Source organism: Mustela nigripes, chromosome 13 (assembly GCF_022355385.1).
Source record: "Mustela nigripes isolate SB6536 chromosome 13, MUSNIG.SB6536, whole genome shotgun sequence".
Lineage (NCBI taxonomy): Eukaryota > Metazoa > Chordata > Mammalia > Carnivora > Mustelidae > Mustela > Mustela nigripes.
In genome coordinates this window covers 138,028,115-138,050,151 of record NC_081569.1, presented here as the reverse complement: position 1 = coordinate 138,050,151, position 22,037 = coordinate 138,028,115, and positions in this window count along the sequence as shown.

Sequence of the window (22,037 nt, the reverse complement as noted above, 5' to 3'; positions counted from 1 at the left end):
ATTCAACACTGAGCGAGCGCCCGCGATAATCTCAGCATGCCTGCATGAACATGGACAATTGCATGAGTGTTCTGTGTCCCAGTTTCCCCATCTGTGATATGGGAGGAGGACACCACATCCTAAGGATGTTGTAAGAATTCAAGATCTTAATGTATTTAAAAGTCTTAGGACTGTATTTAGCACAAGGTTGGTGCTTAATAAATGCTGGTGTTATTGTTGCTCCTTCTTCATTTGACAGTGTCTTGAGCATCGAAGTAGATAGATAATGACAAGATAGAGCCCCTGTACTCAAGGAGCTCAAAGTCATATAAAGAAAAGTAAATACATTCAGTGTGATGATCATTGTTACCATTACTTGAGGACCAAGTATTGGGTTTTGTTCCCAAGCTCTGCCTGTGCTCTGCTAGTTGGCCTTGTCAATATCCTCCTTTGGGCTAGGGATGATTGTTTCCTACACAAGATTTAGGTCCATGGAATCATGTGACAAAGCCCCAGCAAATGGCACTTCCTTCCTCTCTGTGCCTCATTAGGCTCAGTAGCCAGAAGAGAAAGTATGACTTGCCCAAGGTCCAGGCAAGCATGGGGCAGAGATGGCTAAGACTGCTGCACTGTACATACTGCTCATGCACTGTGCCGTTTCCTTTGGGTCCTAGGACTTGGAGTTATTGGTGAGCATTTTTAGGGACCAGGAAAAGGACAGGATGATGGCTTTTCATCCTGAGAAGCACTTTGGATACTGTATTTTTTTTCTCCAGTGTGCCTGGGGTACACATTCTGGTAGATTGACTTGGAACTGCTTTGGCAAAACCAATTGGATAAGACTTCCTACTCCATGGTCTTGTGTGCCAATGAAAAGCTCACTTTTGCTCCCTGTGTGGTGGTCAGAGGCCAACGTCCTCTTTGACTCTAGAGGTTTCTTGACCTAGACACGGAGATCACAGATGCAAATTGCATTGCCCGCAGCCACTTCTTCCTCCACTGGTCACAGCCAGCCCCTCACCTCTTGACTCTGAGTAGCCTCAAACAAAAATATTGCAAAAGCAGCTCCCTGCAATATCAGAAAATTACCACAGTAGAATGCAGCAGATTCATAATAATCATTACCAAATAAATAATTACATCTCTGATGCGGCAGGCTTTCCATACTTTAACCCGTGTATCCCTTGCATAAGCATGATATATACACACACAGGCATGTACACACGTAACATAGTCTGTTCTACACATACGGAACCTGAGCATCACGTGCATCTGAGATCACTCAGTTCTACTAAGGCAGAGATGAGTTTTAATTCAGTCTGTCTGATGCCAGAGAGAGCCCAAGGAACTCCACTTTCTAAGATTCAGGGCTTTTAGACATGAGCCCCAGTCCTGCTGCCAAGTGAAAGGATAACTCAGGTCCTACCCTCTCTCTGGACCTCAGTCCCCCTTATATGTTAGGGAATAGATATCCTGGTTATCTGGTAGCCCTTCAGACTTCTGAGTGACTATGTGGCTATGTGATCCACACATGCTACGAGTGGGGCACTGATGTGAAAGGGTTATGAGACTGACCTGGAAAGCTGGACAGAGCTGAGCTACCAGCCCTATGACTTTAGACAAGTGTTTCCCATCCTGAAGCCTTGCCACCTCATCTGGGCAATGGAGATGCAACTTGCCTGTTTCATAGGTTCCATGCAGATGTGTGAGGATTAAATGAGATTGTATTTAGTGCTTTACAGCAATGCTGAGAGCAATGAGTTCTCAATGAAGAGATACTATTATAAAGTACTTTTTACAACTAGTTACTCAAAAATATTTCCTGAATCATCAGTGGATGCAAGCAGTGCCTCCACTTGAAGTGACTGCTTCTTTGAATAATTAAGTTGTACGTCCCTCTCAGAAAGGGGTTGCCTTGCTAACAAAGAAGTGCATTCTACAGTTGCTTTTATTATTTCTGCAATCATTACCTCGAATGTTCATATGTTTATTGTGGAATTTATAGGGTTATGCTACTTGGTGACATGAAAAATACTTCTATTCCAGAAGTGAAAGAAACTTGACATCTCAGATGTGGGATAGAAAATTCTTTAGTGGCAGCTTCTTGGTTTTTGCATTTCAGATCCACAACAAAGTGGGCTATATATTCACTCTTTCAAAATTCCAAAGAGCAAAACTAAGGGGAATGAAAAAACAAATACTAAGTAAAGAAGAAATAAAAGGATAAGGAAAAGAAAAAAAAAATGTTAAGGGACCTTGGGTTGTACAATTTGGGGTCATTGGGAATGCACAAAAGGTAATGCTTTCCCAAGCCGTGTATGAGAACTTGTCCCTGAGGAGTAGAAAATAGCACAAGAAAGAACACCGCACTGGAGAGCTTTGGCCACAGTTGGTGGTGGAGCTCTCGTTCACCTGCTACCACTTACTGACCATACTTAAACACATATGCAGACCCAACCTGGTTCTTGAATCAGGAAGCAATTCTTCCAATGGCTCCTTCCTTCAATCATCATCTACTAAGAATCTATTTCATGCCACACACTGTCTTTGGGGTCACCAGGATAAGATAAGAAGCAGCCCCTCTAGTTGCTCATATCAGAAAGATATAGGGGAAAGAGTGACCCTGTCTCAACTGGCCTTGCACAAATCTTAAACTCTCTCTAATCTTTCCTACTCAGTTAAAAGTAGAGTTAATGATAACTGTCTTGTAAGACTGTTGAGAGATCTGTAGAAACCCATGTGCAAGGATCTTTGAACCTAACAGATGTGCAAAACAGTGTATTATTTTTCCCATTCTCCTTGCATCATTTTTAACATTTAAAGCACTCATCACTTTTTCTCTTGTATTCTCATTTAATGGATTCCTTTCTTGTCATTGAGACTAGATTGACTTTGGGGGATCATGTGGTACCCATTAGAGCTGTGTACCAGATATATCCAGCTGTCTACTCCCCAGCACATTTCAGGATTGCACTTCTTACCTTCCTTGACTTTTGAGGGGAGCTGAGTGATGAATTCTGGCCCATAATACAAGCAGAAGTTACATGTTTCTCTTTCAATTGCTGGTGCTGAGACCACTAGAACTTTTTCCCATGAAACCAGAAGTTTGAGAAACTATTTACTGCCTCAACCCAGATTGCACAGTGAGAAGATATGACACCACCCCACATAGAGACAACATGAAATAAGCTTCTGGTTTTATACATCAACGAGATTTAGGGTGTGTTTGTTACAACAGCATTACCTAGCTCACCCTGGCTAATACAGGCCACAAAACACCAGTCATCATGTCATGGAAATAAGACCATGTGCAAAGTTCCAGTGAAGTGTCCTTCCTGGCAGATGAGAACATAGTAACATAACTAATCAGAACTTCAGAATTTAGATCATGGTCTAATACACTGTCGGATGTATAAATATTGACATTAAATAAGAAAAATTCAGGGGCACCTGGGTGCCTCTGTTGGCTGAGTATCTGACTCCTGATTTTACCTCAGGTCATGATCTCACAGTCCTCAGATTGAGCCCCTTAGCATGCTCCATACTTAGTGAGGAGTCTGCTTGAGATTCTCTCTTCCTCTCTCTCTCTGTCCCAACCCCTGCTCACACATAGTCTCTCTCTCCCTCTCCCTCCCTTCCTCCCTCTCTCTCTCTCTCTCTCTTTCTCTCTTTCTCTTCAAAATAGATAAATAACTCTTTAAAAAGAAAAGGGGTGGCATTAAAACCTGAGGGAAAGATGGTCTTACTGTGTTCCCAGCACCATGCAATTACGGCAGGGGTTGGCTAGGGGTTGGTCACTCATATGTACACTCACCCAGGCCTCATGAAACCTACATTCTCTGGCCCCCTGGCCACCACATGGAAACAAGGGAGCCAATTGCCCATGGGCTCCTGGCTTCCCATGCCAGGGCATCGAGCTTCATAACTGAGGCACCTCAGGAACAAGGGTTTCATTATATTCCAACCAACCTCTTCATTTTTCCCAAGCTCACCCAATTCTAATTAGCCCAAGGAGAGTCATCTGGATAAGTTGAATATCAAGCTCATCAAGAGCTCTCGCTCTGATTGTAGACTCTAAGAGGCAGCCATAACAGCTCAATGTCCCTTCAGGAACTTCATTGATTATATGAGGTGACTGATGAAATGGCAAGAGATGGGAGGTGGTTTGGGGTGCTCTTTTCTCTTTCCTCTATTTACGTGATTGCAAGTAAATGAAAGAAAAACTACTTGCTATATGTCAGACATACCATACTGTTCTTTCCTTTCTGTGTGTTAAAGGCTAAGATGCTGGAAACCAAGAAGCCTCACGGATTGGTGAGAGACCAAATGAGGATTTCTGAAGAGGAAGCTGTAAACCTGGGTATTCAGGGCACATCACTCCAATTTGTAAATTTCCAAAGAATCAAAAGTTTACTGAGAAAAGTTGGAAACTTTTCCCATTGACTTACCTTACACACCATTTTCCTATTGACGTCAAGAAAAGCAGTTCTATTGATCACTTCCTAGTGATTTGACTGGAGGATTTACACTTAGTGCAAACCATTGATTGTAATGGCAATTTCTACTGACTTAAAGAGAGGTTGGGGCCTGATTGGCATCCCACCAGATGAGCAGGTATCCATTTTCAATCATTTTAAAATCAATGCTCAGTTGCCACTCTAAGAAGTTCCATCTAATCACTTGATAACATGTTCCAAACTTTTCAAGGAGACTTTCAAAAACATAGTGATAATAAGATGCAGGGTTGGTATTTCCTCCTCTTGTGGTAATTCATTGCCTGGGATGTTCTTCTACTTTGTTCCCTGAAAAACTACTAATCCCTCAGGTGCAGTTTCCAGAAGCCAGGGCAAAATTGGGTCTGTTTGAAAATAGGAGCCAGAAAAGACCTGGGTGCTGTCTAGGCAAGTTAGACCATGAGTTCTACAGAATGGTTTTAATTCCACTTATTCACCCAATGACAGTCCATCCTTGGCTTCCCTACCTGCTATATGTCAGGGGGTATTCTAAGAGCCAAGGATGCACCTGTAAACAAAATCACCAAGAAACGTGGGTTTATATATATTCTACAGGGGGAGACAGACAACAAAAATGGAAGGAAATAAATGACAAAGATTATCTACATGGTGGTAAGTACCATAAAAATAATAAAATAGCATGGTGGGCCAGAGAAGTGTATGACACTATTGTAGGCTGGGTCATAGGGAAGCAGAAATTCTGCTGTCCTCAACAATTCCATGCTTTCCTGATCCCTGCTCTTAACACCTCCACCCTATGACCCACCTGCTTTGTGCTGAGAGACAACAAAGATATTCTGGTACCAGCTAAAAAACCAGATATATGAGATAACAAACTGGTAGCTGGGACGAGCAGATTAGGCTAAGAAAAAAGGAATTATGGGTTATCCTATGAGCTATCCTTGGTTTGAGACTCCATGCTGCCTTCTTTTTCAACATGAGCCTATTTGAATTGATGGTATCCCCTTTTTTCCCCTAGTTTATATGAAAATTGTTTTATAATTCCATTTACTTCTCTATAATTAAAATTTTTCTTTCTTATTACCAAAGATAACCTTCACCAATAAAAAGAATTGATGAGGCCCCAAATGGACCACAGTGATCAGTAGAGATGCCATATAAAGTGACTTAACAGACAGGAGTCATCACCCTTGGAGTTTAGAGTCAAGTACTTTTCATAGGCACTGAACTCAGAGTTAAGAGGTGCTACTTTCAGGCCCAACAATACATCAAGCATTTAATATGGGGGAAAAGAAAAGGAAAAATGAAAATGAATTTTTGCTCTGGACAAATCTGGATTTGGTATCTTCCCTTATGAGCGGCATTGTGACATTGGACATTTTATCTCTTAGGGCTTTAATATTCTTAACTCTCCAAGGAGGTCACTGTGAAGATTAGGGCCCAGTAAGTCAAGTTATTAACTCATGAACTAATGTTTAATGAGCACCTTGGGGATGGTAGGTTCTATGGGGGCTTCTAAGGGAATGGGGTGGGATTATTTGATCCCAAAGTTTCCCCCTGAGGGAGAGAGGTGGCATCTATATAATGATTACTATAGAGGAGAAAGTACTAGCGACCATGAGAGGAAGGCGGTAAAGTGTAGGGGAAGTCTACTGGAGATACTCTCCACTATGGTATCATGGAAGCAGTAAGACATCTGATGTGGGCCTCTACTGCAGAGAAGAATTTGAAGATGTAAAGAGGGAAAGCAGCCTGAGAACAGGGACAACTCCCATGAATGCTTCAATATAGGAAAACCTGCAGCTTGAGAGAGGGCCAGTGAAGTAGGAAGAGTGACCACAAGGTTGGATGGGACTGTCGGGGTCACATCATTAAGAACTCTCAAGGCCAGCTAAAGAGCTTGGGCTTCTCTACCATGGAGAGCAGGCTTCATGCAAGTCACAGAAATTCAGGGCCATCTCTCAGCTAACGTCCTCAAGCCTCAGTGTCCTTGCATCTAAAAGAGGAGTAAGACGACATCTCCCCTAGGCTGAAGTTGAAGATTTAATGAGATAATGCAGGTTAAGATCTAGCACAGTGCCTAGCCTACCAAAACAAGTGCCAATTACTGCAACATGTGTTGGGAGACCAGGGAAACTAACCTAGCTGGATATAAGCCCAAGCTGCTGGTTCACACGTCTCCAACACAAGCCTGGCCGAGAACGGTGCCAATGCAGGAGAAGGCAGTGCTCAGAGAGGAGAGGACACATTCCAATGGTCATCACGGGAACACCTGTTTCCAACCATACCTGAAGCTGGAGAACCTTAGACTTTTCACATTTAAGAGCCACTGAACTCTCTTTTGCTTAAGCCAATTTAAATTGATTTTCTGTTCCTTGCTGCTGAAAGTTGTAAATAACAGAAATAGTCACTTCTTTCATGTTGGATCTTGAGTCCAGCTTGCTCACAAGTGAACTAAACTGAAACAGTAGTGGTCAATGAGACATTTGAGCTAAGATTAGAGATTTTGGAGGAAAAGTTGCATTGGGACTCTAGATCTGAAGCATTTCTGCCTTTGGATGTTCTTCCCTCTAGGAAAGTATTTGAAAAACCCTGTCTTACAACCGGGTTGTTGTAAAGAGGAACATATTCCAGGCTGGAGTCATTTCTGTACATTCATTATTGTTCTATTTGTCTTCTGATTATCAAGGAAATTAAAAGTAAAACAATTCTGTGGGCCCCAAAAGGTACCATGTGCCCCCTGCACAGTGCCCACTATGCTGAACAGGGACATCAGCCCTGTTAGGCACTTCCCTGTGACCCGTCTCTAGGACTGGGCTGTTTGGAGCCTGCAACTAATATCATCACTTCCTGCTATAAACTCCCTGTATGGTCATGCCTCACTGATCATGGAAAGCATGAAGTCTTCCTACCTCCATTCTATGACTCCCTGCAGGCCTGGCTTCTATACCCAACTGTGCTATTACTAAGCAGTATGATTCTTGGCCCGGGTGCAACCCCTTCCTCATCAGAACCTCATTGCTTATAAAACAAAGAGAAGGAACCAAATGATCCCCACCACCCCTCTTTTCCAATGCCAAGGTTGTAAACATCACCATTCCCTCATTCCACGTTCTTCTTATACAGTCCCCCAGCCCAGTGTATACTGGACCCCGCACAGACACACTTGTCTACTCTTTACTCAGAAATTGGCAAACCGCTTGAGAATAAACTAAAAGCAAGAAAAGGAGGAAAGAAGAAAACTATCGGTGGATTGATCTGGAAAGAGTAAAATTAAAACTTGGGGCCTTCTAATATTTTTTGTCTGATCTTCCTTACACAGCTTCTACCTTGTTTATCGTACATGGATTGTAATTCCCCTGGGCGAGCCAGCTATCTGCAATTTCCAAAGTGCCTTCTAAATAATCAGTAATCAAGAAGTGCCGAGTAATCATGATCTCCAATGTGCTTACTGAGGGTCACTTGGAAATTGGGCGTCAGAGCCTCCTGTCTTAAAGAGCCACAGGTCCTTGGTTAAAGGCTTAAATTGATGTGCCAAGGTTACCATGGAAGCCCGCCCCTGTGCATTACCATTATTATTATTTTGTGTTTCCCTAATACTTTCATTGAAAGATAATCATGTTATGAATATTAACTTTTATAGGCTGCATTTGTAACTGCTTATGTGTAAAGAAGCAGCACTTTCTGAAATCAAAATGACACTAATAATTTAGTCAATTTACTTTTTCCCATCTCCGTGTTTACAGTCGTGTTATTTTGTTACTGCACACACTGAATTTTGATATAGTCATCCTGGTAATAAACGTTTTTTGTTCTTTGTATTTAAAGATAAATGTGTTCGTAGAAGAGTTGGTTTAAATTCATTCATTCGATAAACATTTATTGAGTGCCTACTAGGTGCCAGATCCTGTGTAGGGATAAGAGACAGATGCCTCCCCAACAGAAAACAGGCACTAGGGAGGGACATCAATTCAGAAGTCACGAATTAGAAATGAGGCAACATCTGTAGCAATAGGGAGATACAGGGGGCATTTTCAGTGCTTCTGGTTGGGGACACCTGATCAATTCTGAAGCTTGGGGAGCATTTTCTGAATTTGAAAGCTCAAGGCAAGTGGAGCTGAGTGGGGGAGAAGGAATGAAAGTATGCATGATCTATCTGGTGTTTTGTCAAGATGCAGAAAAACTTATGCCCATTAGGACAATCATCAAGGAAGGAAGGAGGGAGGTAGGGAGGGGAGGGGAGGGCAGCAGGGTGGGGAAGGAGGGAAGGAAAGCAGCTAACAAAGGTTGGGGAGGATGTGGCAAAACTGGAACTCTTACGCATTGCTGGTGGAATGTAAAGTAGTACAGTGAGGACTTCTTCGGTATACCCATGCTGGTAACAGCATGATTAGTGATAACCAGAGGTTGGAGGCACCCCAAGGCTCTATGGCTGAAAGAATGGATAAACACGCTTGCTTTCTCCAAACAATGGAGTATTATTCAACCTTCAAAAGGAAGGACATTCTGTCACATTCTACCACATGGATGAACCTTGAGGACATTGCACTTGCATTAGGCTGGGGATCCAAGGACCATCCGCCTCCCGCCCGTTTTCTAAAATGCCACCTTCCAAGGACTGCTTCTGTTTGAATACCAGCTTTATTTGTAAATACAATTTAAAAAAAAAAACAAGCACAGAACACCACCATCCGAGGGGTAAATGTTCCTGGGCTCTGAAACTGAGTGCTGTCATTCCCATTAACAGTAATGACAGTCCCATGGCTAAACTCCGTGCATCATGCTCAATATTTACCCCCCAGAGTTTGCAGATGGAAAAATAAATAAATAAAGATTATCTTATGCACAAACAGAAAATAAAGCCGGAAATGGCATTCTGACCATGGAGACGCCATGGGACGATTAGCAGACAATCTGGTGAGGATTGTTTCAGAAAGAATCCTGAAGAGGACATATGGCAGAAAGACTGTGTCTGATCCCAGTCTCCAGATCCACGGTGGGTTTCAGAGCAATCAGGATTACCGGTGGCCCACCACAGGAGCCTAAATCGTGACTCTGACATTTAAACCTATTCTTTAACATAAATGTCCTCTTGAGATGGGTGAAAAAAAGATAGACCTAAACCTAGTACCATCTGAAAGTTCCAAAATTTGTATTTCAAGTGAATTTCTGTGGAGGTTTTTAAGATTCTTGGTACATTCTCATAATTAAAGACTTCAAGGTTTTAATTCCCTCTTCACTTGGAATCTCCCCTAGAGCCTTTGTCATGTTCTATGTTGTTAGGAAACATAATCAGATTAACACAAGTCAAGGGAATTATTGGAAGTTCGTTTCTCTGTGTGTGTGTGTGTCTCTCATTTTCTTAATCCTTCCCTGTGTATCATTCTTGCTCTCATCTCTGCATATCTGCTGATTCCTATGTCTATTTCTCTCTCTGTCTCTTTATCTCTTTGTCTTTTTTTAAGTCTCTCTCTCGATTTCCAACCCTTTTTCTCTCTGTCTCTGTCTCCTCCTCTGTGTCTGTAACTCTGTCTCTGTCTCTGTCTCTCTCTCTCCATTCATCTATTTCATCTCCATGACACTTCATGGACTCTCATTCCTACTCTTTCCTACATCGTGTCATTCTCAAGCTTCTATCTGCAGATGACACACCAACTGCCTTTACTTTCCTGTCAGCATTTAGGTGGATGGATAAAAATGGCTTCCATTCAATATGCTCCCCCCATTTCCCATGCCAACTTCTGCCTGACTAGGTATGGCTCCCTCATTTTCAGTGTCTCTGCTGGCTGACTAGATACATCTCTGTGACTTGTTTGAACTCCCTAGAAAGAGAACGCAATGGACCACTGACTGCTTTACCAATGGATCAGATGCTTTTCAGCCAACTTCTCACCCTTCTTTGAGAAAGTTTTAGAAGATTGGAGGAAAGAAAGAGATTATATGGCCTGCTACCCACACGTCAGAAACTGGGAGCTATAACAATTCCCTGAGAAGGGCAATGTAAGCAAACCAACCAGCCAGTCAACCAAAATGTCTGACCTTGTGTTACAGCGTCAGTTCAGAAAGAGTGATCTGCAGTCAAGATGCTGTCGCCGTGTCTACAGGGTCAAAATTATTTCTACAGTAATTCTAAGACACTGTTTGCCTCTTTTTTCTCAATCAGCGTGTGTGCACTGATGATACAAAAACTATGCTGGGTAAAACCGCTTCGCATTCCCATTAAACAAAGTAGTGGCACCAAACCCCTATAGCAGTCATTGGATTCTTAACCACCACACACATGAAACAAACAATGTTTTTTTAAAAGCTAAGTTTCCCTGAAGAATATATTTCATGGAGCAGTACAGTAAGGATGATCAACTTTATTACATCTTGACTCTCATGGGCACTTCTTTTAGCTACTCTGTGTTAAAAAAAAAAAAAAAAAAAAAAAGGCAAAAGGCTTCTACACATAGAATACTTCAGCTGTACCCCAAAGCGTGATGCTTGTCCTGAGGAAAGACATATGAGTGCTTGAGTTGCCAGCTGAAGTAGCCACTTTTTCATGCAACAACATTTTTACCTAAAAGAACAACTGACTGAAAAATTATGGTTATTCAGACTTCAGTGTTTCACCGACATTTTTCTCAAAAATGAATAAAATGAGCCTGTCATTTCAAAGGAAAGAATTGACAGTATCAGGATTCAAATTAAAATATTTGAATTTTAGAAAACTCCCATCTGTTACCATAAGTCTGACAGCTCTTTAATACTTACAACCTTTTCTGATGAGATCATTGGTAATATTATTAATGTGATTTTTAAAAATATCTTATAATTAAAGGTATCATAAATTAGAAGATTTATATAACTCAGTGAACCAGTATTTTCCAAAAGAGCAATATATAGTGTTACAAAATCACACATGGATTTGCCATCAATTCTATTCAAAGTTCAAGACAGACAATGGATTTTAATAGAACCAGGTATCAAAAACCCATTGATACAGTTTCAGATTTCACATTACAACTAACTTTTAAGAAACCACCACTTCTTGAGTTTTGGCATAGTATCAAAGAAGGATATCGAAACTCATCTGAAAGGTCTTCTAAATGACTTCACACTCTCCAACACAATCCTGTGAGAGTTTAGGGTTTTTTTCATGCACTTCAAGCCAACCAACATATATCAGCAGACTGAATGAGGATTGTACTGTTTGAAACTTACTTATCTGACTTAACATTTTGGTTCATTTCAAAACATGTAACTCTCACTTATACATTTTAACTGTACCATAATATTTCATACAGTATGTATGGATATGGTATTCATAATATAATATAATATGTGATAAACATATCAATGTTCATTTTTCTTATCCTGAGAATGAGCGTTTAGTCCGTTTCTAATATTTTACTGTAACAAACAATGATGCCTTAAAAATTCTTTGTATCTGTCTCATTAGGCATATTTTCTTTGAATTTACATCTACAAGTAGGATTGCTAGTCAGTGCAGTAAGAGACCCTTTGCATCTACTAATACTAGTAGCTAACACTTATTGTGCATTTATGATCCATCAGGATCCAACAGCTTTACATATATCAATTACTGTTATTTTTAGAACAACACAACTAGACCATAGTATTATCCCCATTTCACAGATGAGAAGAGTGGGGTACAGAGAGATCCAATTGCTTGCTCAAGCTTTTCCAGCTAAAAGGACATAGTTAGGAATGGATAAAGATGTGGTATATATATATACAATGGAATACTATGCAGCCATCAAAAGAAACAAAATCTTGCCATTTGCAACGACGTGGATGGAACCAGAGGGTATTATGCTGAGTGAAATAAGTCAATCAGAGAAAGAAGTTGAGAGGTAATGTTAGGGACTTGGGGGGTAGGAAGGGAATAAATGAAACCAAGATAGAATGGGGAGGGAGACAAACCATAAGAGACTCTTAATCTCACAAAACAAACTGAGGGTTGCCGGCGGGAGGGAGGGAGGGAGAGGGTGGTTGGGTTATGGACATTGGGGAGGATATGTGCTGTGGTAAGTGCTGTGAAGTGTGTAAACCTGATGATTCACAGACCTGTATCCCTGGGGCAAATAATACATTATACATTAATAAAAAATAATAAATATTAAAAGGACGTAGATAGAATCAAGAGTGATTCCTCACAGGGCTGCTGCAGAGCCCATGTTCTGTGCTAGGCTCTAGTTTCCTTTTCTAGATTTCCCTGCACTGCTTACCAATTGACACCCTCATCAACCAGGTGTGAAACATTGTCCCCAGCACTTGGTGTCATCAGACCTTTTAATTTTTGGCAATTTGGTGGGTATAAAATAGCGTCCTGCCATTGTGTTAATTTACTTTTTTCCAACTTTCAGTGAGCAGCTTTTCAAATGTTTACTGAATGTTCAGGGTTCCTCTTTTGCCAACTTTTATTGTTTGCTATTGCCCTTATGAATTCATAGTTTGTGGGATTTTTTTAATGAATTCTCTGCACCAATTATTTAGTGCCTGTGTCTTCTCTGAGTCTATGACACATCTTAAAACCTTTAAAGTAAGAACACTTACTGAGGATACACTATGGAGAAATCTCAAATTCTCTTTAAAAAGTTTCAACCATAGTCAAAGGACCCCTCTCTCAAACTTTTGACTCTGTTATCTGGCTGCTTACCCAAACTCTCCACTGGGATGTCAAATGCAACTTAATGTGTGGCTTACTTATCCCCGTCAGCCCAGAAAACCTGCTACACTCTCAGCTGTCCCTCTCTACCAGTGGCCTTCCCATGATTCCAGCAGCTCCACAATCCATCTGACGGTGAAATGCCATTCCTTTCTTTCCCACGTGTGTCCGGAGTTCAACCATTTTACCCTATGAGCACTCCTTCTGCCTTGTTCCACACCATCATCCCTAAACTAAATTGCTGCAGTGCCTACCCAAAACTGTTTTCATCCATGATCCTTCAATCACTCTTCAAAGGGAAACCAACGATGTCACTCCTGCTCAAAACTCAACAATGAAGGAACTAGAAAACCCCCCTTAGAACATGGTTTTCAAGAATACTGCTTGTCAGATCTACTGATAAATGCTAACATTAGAGGACAAAGCTTTAAGGAGAAATAGGGAATTTTCATAGTCTCAAAGTTTCCCCACTACCACCAGTTTTTTACTTATTAATGGTTTTAACATATAACTATCAAATTCTTTATTATCAAACCCCCCCCCCCAGGAAGCAGAGTTTAATGAACCTCTCCTGAATGTGGACAAGACTTAGCAACTTGACTCTAAAGAATAGAATATGAAAAACTAAATACAGTAACTTTATAGCAAAGAAACCTGGAAAATACTACCTTAACCAAGTGACCAAGGTTAACATTACCAGGATAAGTCATGTGTCCCGAACATGATGGGAGAAGGACACAAGTCCTCTGTGGGGCTCTTTGCTCAGATCCACATCCTCAGACTCTCCATGAGAAGAGACAGGATAGACCCAACTTGAGGTACAGTCTACCAAACACTTGACAGTTTTTCAAAAATGTCAAAGTCAAGAAAAGAACAAGAAATGGTCACCAATTAGAGGAAGCAGAGGAGACACTAGATAGACTAACCTAACTCTTGAAATAGGAAAAAAAAAAAAGTGGGAAAATTCAAATAAAGTCTGAGTTTAGTTAATTACGTTGCACCAAAGTCAATTTCTTCATTTTAATCAATGGTCCGTGCTTATGTAAGATGGGAACATTAGAGGAAGCTGTGTGAAGGGAAGAGCGGAACTCTTCTATAAATCCAAAATTATTAAATTTAAACAATGTATAAAGAACAACACCCAGCAATGGCTTCCCAGACCACTCAGAGGGAAAACCAAAGAGCTCCAAGGAGTCCATATGATCCTCCCCATCCTACACATCCCACCCTCTCTGCTACAAAGCTCCTTCAGATGCCACCCTGTCCCCAACCCCTCTCTACCCCCCCACCCCCGTTCTGCAACCTCACTGTTCTGGAAACTTCTCCCTTCATAGGCTCTTTGCACTTGAAGTTGGCTCTGCATGTGCTCTTCCTTAGGTATCTTGGTGGCCAACAACCTCCCTTCTTAGAAGCTTTTGCTTGGATGTAGCCTCCCCAGTGAGCCCTCACTCAGAGATTCTATTTCTATTGCCCTGCCCCCAGCTGTTCCACATCCTTCAGACTCTGCTCTTTCTCTTTTTTGCCTTGTCACACATCACCTTCCTATATACCAATGTCCTTTCCTTGTTTAGTGCAGTTACTGTTAATTGTTAATTGTCTGTCTTCCTCTCCAGAACATCAGTTCCAGAATGGCCGTGAGCTTGGTTTTATTCCCTTTTGCACCCAGGGTGCCTGGAAGATGGGGCTTAGCAAACTTTGCTGAGCAAATAAGCTTTCACTCCTGGCATTTAGCTTGACTTATTTATTGTCAGTGCATCTGTGCTCGGGAGCTCACCAAGGGATAGAGAGGGTAAAGATCCTGTCTGCAAAAGAAACAGGGGCCAAGGACCCTGAATAGGCCCCTAGAGCTGGAGCAACAGTGGGAGGGGGGCCCCTTCCCATCCACAGTTAAGTATGCCTAGAAAGGCAGAGATGGAAAAGTAAGAGTGCATCCAAGGCAATATGTAAGCCAAGTTGAAAGTTATAAAAGATTTAGGTAAGCTCTTTTCTAAGCACCTTCGAAATTCCCAAAGGGCTTTTCTTATGTGGTAGGTATTATAATGAAAAAAGACCCAGACATGACAAGAGACACATGGGTGAAGACAGCTATTAAAGCTAGAATGATTGATTCCCTAACATTCCAAGGTAGCACTCTCTAACTCCAGATACAGCCACCTCTCAATGGCGGCTCCTTAATTTGCATAGGTAATTGACAGCTTGTTAACAGCTCATTAAGAACACTGAAAACCATGTGACAACTACAACCGTGTACGTGTAAATGGGGATAGAATCTGTGAATTGCAGGATATTGAGAACTCAATCAGATCTCGGATTACAGGTCAGAAGACAAGTTGATTGGCTCCTATGGAGAACAAACAGGGACATCAACCGACTTTTTTTAGAACTTTATTCAACAGTCCTGTCGTCCACAGGGTAATAAACAAAACCCCGAGCAGGATGATTTCCAGAGCTCAGCTCGAACAGAAGCGATGATGTGAGTACCAGTTTCACACAAATATGTGACAACAGCTCGTTTCTGAAAACACCCATTAAACTGCTTATGCAGTTTTAAAATTTGTTCTTAAAATTCACCTTTTTTCCTAAACACAAGTCATTTAGACACCACAATCTAATATTCTGCAAGAGAGAAAAATGTAAAGTGTAATTTGATTTTAGCCTATAAAAAGGAGATAAGTTTCCTGATTTGCACACAGTTACTATCAGTAAATTTGGATGCTGCATTTTTTAAAAGCACATTTGAATATAAATAGGGCAAATAATTGTTACATCAGCAAATCTCTTCTGAGTATCAGCTGCCCCTGAAGAAACCTTCTTTTGCGTTCTGTCTCCCCCAGATGGAATAAGAGTTTATTTATTTATTTATTTATTTATTTAAAGATTTTATTTATTTATTTGACAGACAGAGATCACAAGTAGGCAGAGAGGCAGGCAGAGTGTGTGTGTGGGTGGGGGGAGGCTCCCTGCCGAGCAGAGAGCCCGATGTGGGGCTCAATCCCAGGACCCTGGGATCATGATCTGAGCTGAAGGCAGAGGCTTTAACCCACTGAGCCACCCAGGCGCCCCTGGAACAAGAGTCTAAAGGCTGTGTGCTCCCCAGTTGCCATGAGCTGTAAGCTGTGTGCTCGTCAGTGACCAAGAGTGTACTCTCTCATACCAGCAGAGCTTGCTGATTCATTTTTCCCTTTCTGCCCAGGTCTACTAAAGGCACATGGATAATGGTTATGGAGGAATCCAGGAAATGCTGCCCACGCTCAGTCGCTGGGATTCTGAAGCCATCCTCAGGGGTGCAGGTCAGCTGAGTCTACCAGGCTTCCTCTCTCTCCCCTGTATGGCTAGTCCCACCCCACACCTGCTCTCTCTCCCCCATCTACAGGGACTTTCTAATCTGATTTGTTCTCCCATCCTCTGTCCTCTCCATGGCCGGCCAGTTCTTTCTCATCCAGGTCCAGCCCAAGGGACTCTGCCAATTCAGGATGGCAAACATAAGGAGCACAGAATCAGGATTTAGGGCCATCCAAGGAGAACCACCTAGAGGCCTGGCTTTGCTAATCCCTAGTAAAATGTTTCATCCAGGACTAGATATTTAATCCCAAAGGTCTCCATTTCCTTCACCTAAAAATAGGAGTAATGCTTTCTACTTCAAAATCTTGGTGCTGTCAGCTAATTGGGATTAAAGTCACATACAGGATAGAATCTTGACACGATTAAGAATGAAGATGGGCTCCCATCACCTAGTCTTGGTATTAAGGCCATACTAGAGACAACACTCTGCTGGATTGGAGTAGACACTTGACCTATAAAAAGCCAATCCAGAGGCTGAACAGACACATCTACTGTGATCAGACAAGAACAGATGAACTGGGTAAGGCATGTCATGTTGTGAACTGGAAGATTAAGAGGATTCTGGTGGTGGTGGGAGAGAGGCTGAAAGTCTAGGTGAAGGTGGCACTTGGAGAGAGTGCCCACATATCTTCCTAAGCGCAAGTTCTGATGAAGCAATGACTATGACTGAACAGAAGCCAGGAAGTGGGGAGCGGACAAACCAGAGGAGCAGAGACTGTTGGGTGGGGAGCAGCAAGTAGGAGAGCTAGGGAGCTGGGAATGGATGTGCCATGCTTTCTACCTGAAGGCCTGCTCTCTCATCAAGGTGGGGCTCCAAGAAACATCCTGTGTGAAGGGCCAGAGGGTAAATCTCTTAAGCTCTGCATCCCAGAAGGTATCTATTGTAACTATTGGACTCTGCCTTTGTGGCATGAAAGCAGCCACAGACAAGGCAATAACTCATTAAGTCATGGATATGTCTGTCTTCCAACACAACAAATGTCAACAGCAGGTAGGAGGCTCCTGACCCCAGGTTAGTTCCCCCCATGACACAGTGGCTGTGTGCCTTCAGAGTTCTCACCAGGCTATCATCGGACTCTACTCTACTCAGTTGGAGGGCCCATTTCCCACCCTTTCTTTGCCCCCACTCCCCCAACCTGACAGATACTTAGATCTCTAGGACATAAGTGCTTATTCACACACTGGACAGAGAGTTTGGGTTTTGAAATTGTTGAGAACTTCTAAGTTTGTGGGTGTTCACATACACCCTGAGATATCTTTGGACTTTACTGTCAATGTTCCTCATTGGCCATTGGCTGTTTCCCTATTTCTCAACTTGGCCATCCACGAACTGGAAAGCAGAACCACCATTTGTGGAGTAGTAACAGCCAGAGCAGAAAAGCTGAGGATATTTTTATCACCAGTCCACATCAAAAGTAAACTGGGGAATGTCTGTCCAACTTGGCCAGTAGGTAGATTATGTTTGACCTGGTGAGGGGTTTTATTAAAGATATTTTTAGATCACTTATGGTTATCTAAAAACTGGAAGGAAGATCCCTTCCCAAAAACTTCCATTTTCTCTCAGAATACCAGAAGATGAAGCTTCCTGAGATTTCCTCACATGGTGACAATTTGCTGCAGGTGGAGGGGCCAGTCACAGCACCTGTTCTCCAACATCACCTGACTAGCTGTGTGGGCAGGTGAGTTTGGGAACTTCCACAAGCCGGGCATTTTAGAATAATTCTCTCTAGTTCTCCACCATCTTAGGAAGTCAGTATCTGTGTAATTACTTTATAAAGGAGAAAACTGAGGCTCAGGGAGTTCAGGTAAATTTCCCAAGGATCATTCTGTCAATAAATTGCTGAATGAAAGTGAAGTTACTGGCAGCAAAAATGTTACCTTAGAAGGTACTAGAATAATTGTTCTTTTTCTTCACCTTTCCACTCCTCTCCCCACTAATCCTGGCTTGACACATTCTTCTCTTCTCTGGACTTCTTTATCTATTCAGAAAATAGCTTTCAATATGAAACAGACATAGAGACTGTCTTATTTTCCTTTCTCTTTAAATATAATTGTGTTATCTCAGATGTAACAAATTCCTTTAAAATAGGTGTTACCCTTGGTTTCCTTCATTTCTCCCAGAGAGCTGACCATAGATGGGGCAAAAACAATCAACTGCAGGATTGCAGGGGGATGGTCTTTTAGCATTAGCTTCTGACCAAAATGTACTACTGGTCAGATAGTTAAACCCAGGGCACCAGCTCGTACAGTGAGAGATCTGAGAGCAGAATCAAGAGAATGTGTTGCACAACAGCCAGACGAAGTGTCTTAAATCCGTGTAAGCCCTACACAGCAGGAAGGACAGCCCAGGAGGTGAGAGACTTCTGTTGATTGCTTAGGTCTTCTGGAACAGAGCGTTGCTCCCAAAACTGTAGTCAGATGTCCAGCAACCTGGGCATCGCCCAGGAACTTGTTAGAAAGGCTTGTCATTGGGTCCCAACCCAGACGTAAGGATAAGAATCCGCCGAGGGACTGGTATTTTAATGATGCTTTCAGGTGATTCTTAAATATATCAAAGTTTGAGAATCACCGGCTGCACATTGAGACCCACTGGGGAGCTTTACGAAGACAGTGATGCTTGATTTGGGGTTGCCAGATATTGCAAATAAAAACACAGGACACTGGGTTAAATTTGATTTAAATAATTTTTTAGCATATGACCAGAAAGTCATATTTAATCCAGCTCCTCCATCTGGTTCTACTCTTAGGGATTCCCATTTCTTCGGTCTGAGTGTGGCCCAGTGTTGGATGTGCAGCCAGGGTTGAAAAGCTGACCCCTATCCCTCTTGAAAGCTCTCGTGTTTCACCTCTAGCTCTGGGGTTGGTGGAAAGAGGGGCAATGAAGAAGATCAATCTTCCCTTAAGTCGAGCAAAGATTGTAGCTCTTGGAAATGGGATAGAACCACCAAATATGAAACTGAGTGTGAAAATTGAAGCTACATCATGATTCCTCTATTCTGCAGTTATCTACAAACTGCCACCACTTGCATCAGGATAGAAAAGAAATCTCTGACAACACACTATCTGAAAAATTGAAGGTTGCCAAAAAGGAGTTGCATGGCCCTAGGGGTGGGAAGGCATGTGCACTGGTGGGCAAGATATGGGCTACTATGAATGGTGCGACACTTTGGCCTTTTGGCTTTGGTTTGTAAGAGCTCCTTGGGACATTTGGGCTCATGAATTGAGTCAGAGATAGTCAGTGAACAAAAGAGCTGAACACATCCCAAGAGGCAGAGTTGGCTCTGTCTCATGGCTCTTCTGATGGCCACCACTCAGCTCAAGTTGATGGTCCCTTTCCCTGGGTCATGAACTTGATGCACCTTGTTACTCAGCTGAGGAACACCTGAAACTCATTCTCTTGTTAGGATGCAGAAGTTTCTCCCTCAGCTCAGCAATCTGCCCTCTACAGGAATATAGAATAAAATTCAGCCTGAAACAATCAGAGGAGGGTTTTAATAAGGATATTCTAAAAGGCTAATGGTACTTAGAGATCTTTATAGGCAAGGATCTATTTTTATCTTGAAATTAATCTGAAGCTTAATTTTTAAAAATTGTGTTATTTTTATCCCTCCTCTGTTTCAGTCCCTTTAAATACATCCATATACTTGTTCTATCATCCCTTAGATGATAGAGTATTAAGAGTATTCTATTAATCTCCTCTTCTATTACTTCTACTTCTTGAGGTGTCCATTCTTTAGCTCACTGTGTCTGCTCACTTTCTTCTCCAGTGTCTTCTTTCTTAGTAGACTTTTATAATTTTCCATTGAGTTTATCTTCAGCATAACCTTGGCTTGTTTTCGTTGTTTCTAAATCTATAGGAGATGCATGTGACTTAAGCATTGGAATGTGTTTCTAGAGAACCATTTTGCATTTCCTTCTACAGGAACCCTAGACCTGTGCCTACATTTCTGGACTTGGGATTTCCAATCACAAGTACAAGGTGAAGTTGGACCCTACTGCCACACATCATGCAAGTTTGTAGCTTTGCTTTGTCATGAAAGACGTTTTTCCCCTTACTCAGAGGCCAAGGTAGAAGGCAAGATTTCTTATCATTTCTCCTGGACTATCAGATCTTTTGAATATGTATGTTTTGTGCTGCATCCCAGCTCTGGGTTCACCACACATAGACCCAAGCTAACTCTCCTATTCCAATGTGGGCAAAAAATCGCCAACCCCATAACCTGTAACTAATACCCTATAGAATATACAGTATCTATCATCAAATTGAACCCTTCTTTCAAGCACCTAGGTATTCCCTTTCTTTTGAGCTCCTGTACATATTTTTCAATATTGTCATGTGTCTTTATTATTTCCATGTATTTGTATCAGGGAGGCAATGATCTTTGGCCGGGTCTGCCATGTTATAACCAGATGTCTGAAATTCACTCTTGCAACCAAAGAGCCAGAGACAATGAATTATTTCCAACCCACTCAGGATCAGTTAGCAGCAAAGCAAAGGATATGAATGAGGAGTCTATGTTTAGATCAATAAGATGTAAAGAGCTATGGCCATGATTTTGCAGAAATATTCAAAAGTGACTCAAAGAACACGGGAGAAAATCCCCTGTTGGCCCTGGGATTTTGTAATTATAATGAATTATTCATGGCAATTGATCAATATCTATTTCTGCTTAACAATCTATCCCAAAACTTTGTGGCTAAAAACAACAATCATAACTCATGATTTTGTGGTCAGGAATTTGGATAGGGCTCAGCTGGATGATTCTTCTGTTCCAGTGGTGTTGACAGTGTCCACTCAATGACATTAGGCTGGTGGTTAGGGCTGGTCTGAAGGGTCAAAGACAGCTTCCTTCACAAGTCCGACACACTACCTAGTTGGGGTCGCTGAACTGTTGACTGGGATGTCACCAGGTGCCTTCTCTAGCTTGGTAATCACAGAAGACCTAGACTTATCACATAGCTTAGGCCTTCAGGAGAATGTCCCAAAAACCAGGAAGTGGATGGTGGCAGACCTCAGTCCTGAGCATTACTTCTGCCAGGTACTTGTCATCTGAGTAGTCACAGAACCCAAGCAGAGTTCAAGGAAAGGGAACTTTGGATCAGAAGAATGTCTAAGAAGTTGTGGCCATCTTCCACCCACCACAGTGAAGTTGAGCCCCTGGGCCCTGAAGTCAGGCAGAAGACAGAAACTGACAATTTCCTAAGCTTCTCCTGATTTACTGATTCAGAAGTGCTCTACGAGTTTTTGTTTTCCCCGTTGGAAAAAAGGAAATATTAATGTAGAATAAGATGAAAGTATTTATAACTTTAAGTAATCAGGAAAACAGACTTACATCTGCTTTAGTGAAGAGCGTTTTATTTTTCTCATGTAAGACTTGAAGTAAGGCACCTGGGTGGCTCAGTCAGTTAAGCGTCTGCTTTCAGCTCCTGTCATTATCCCTGGGTCCTGGGATTGAGTCTGGCGTCTGCTCCCTGTTTAGTGGGGAGTCTGTTTCTCACTCTGCCCCTCCTCCCACTTATTCTCTCAATCTCTCTCTCAAGTAAATAAATAAAATCTTAAAAAAAAA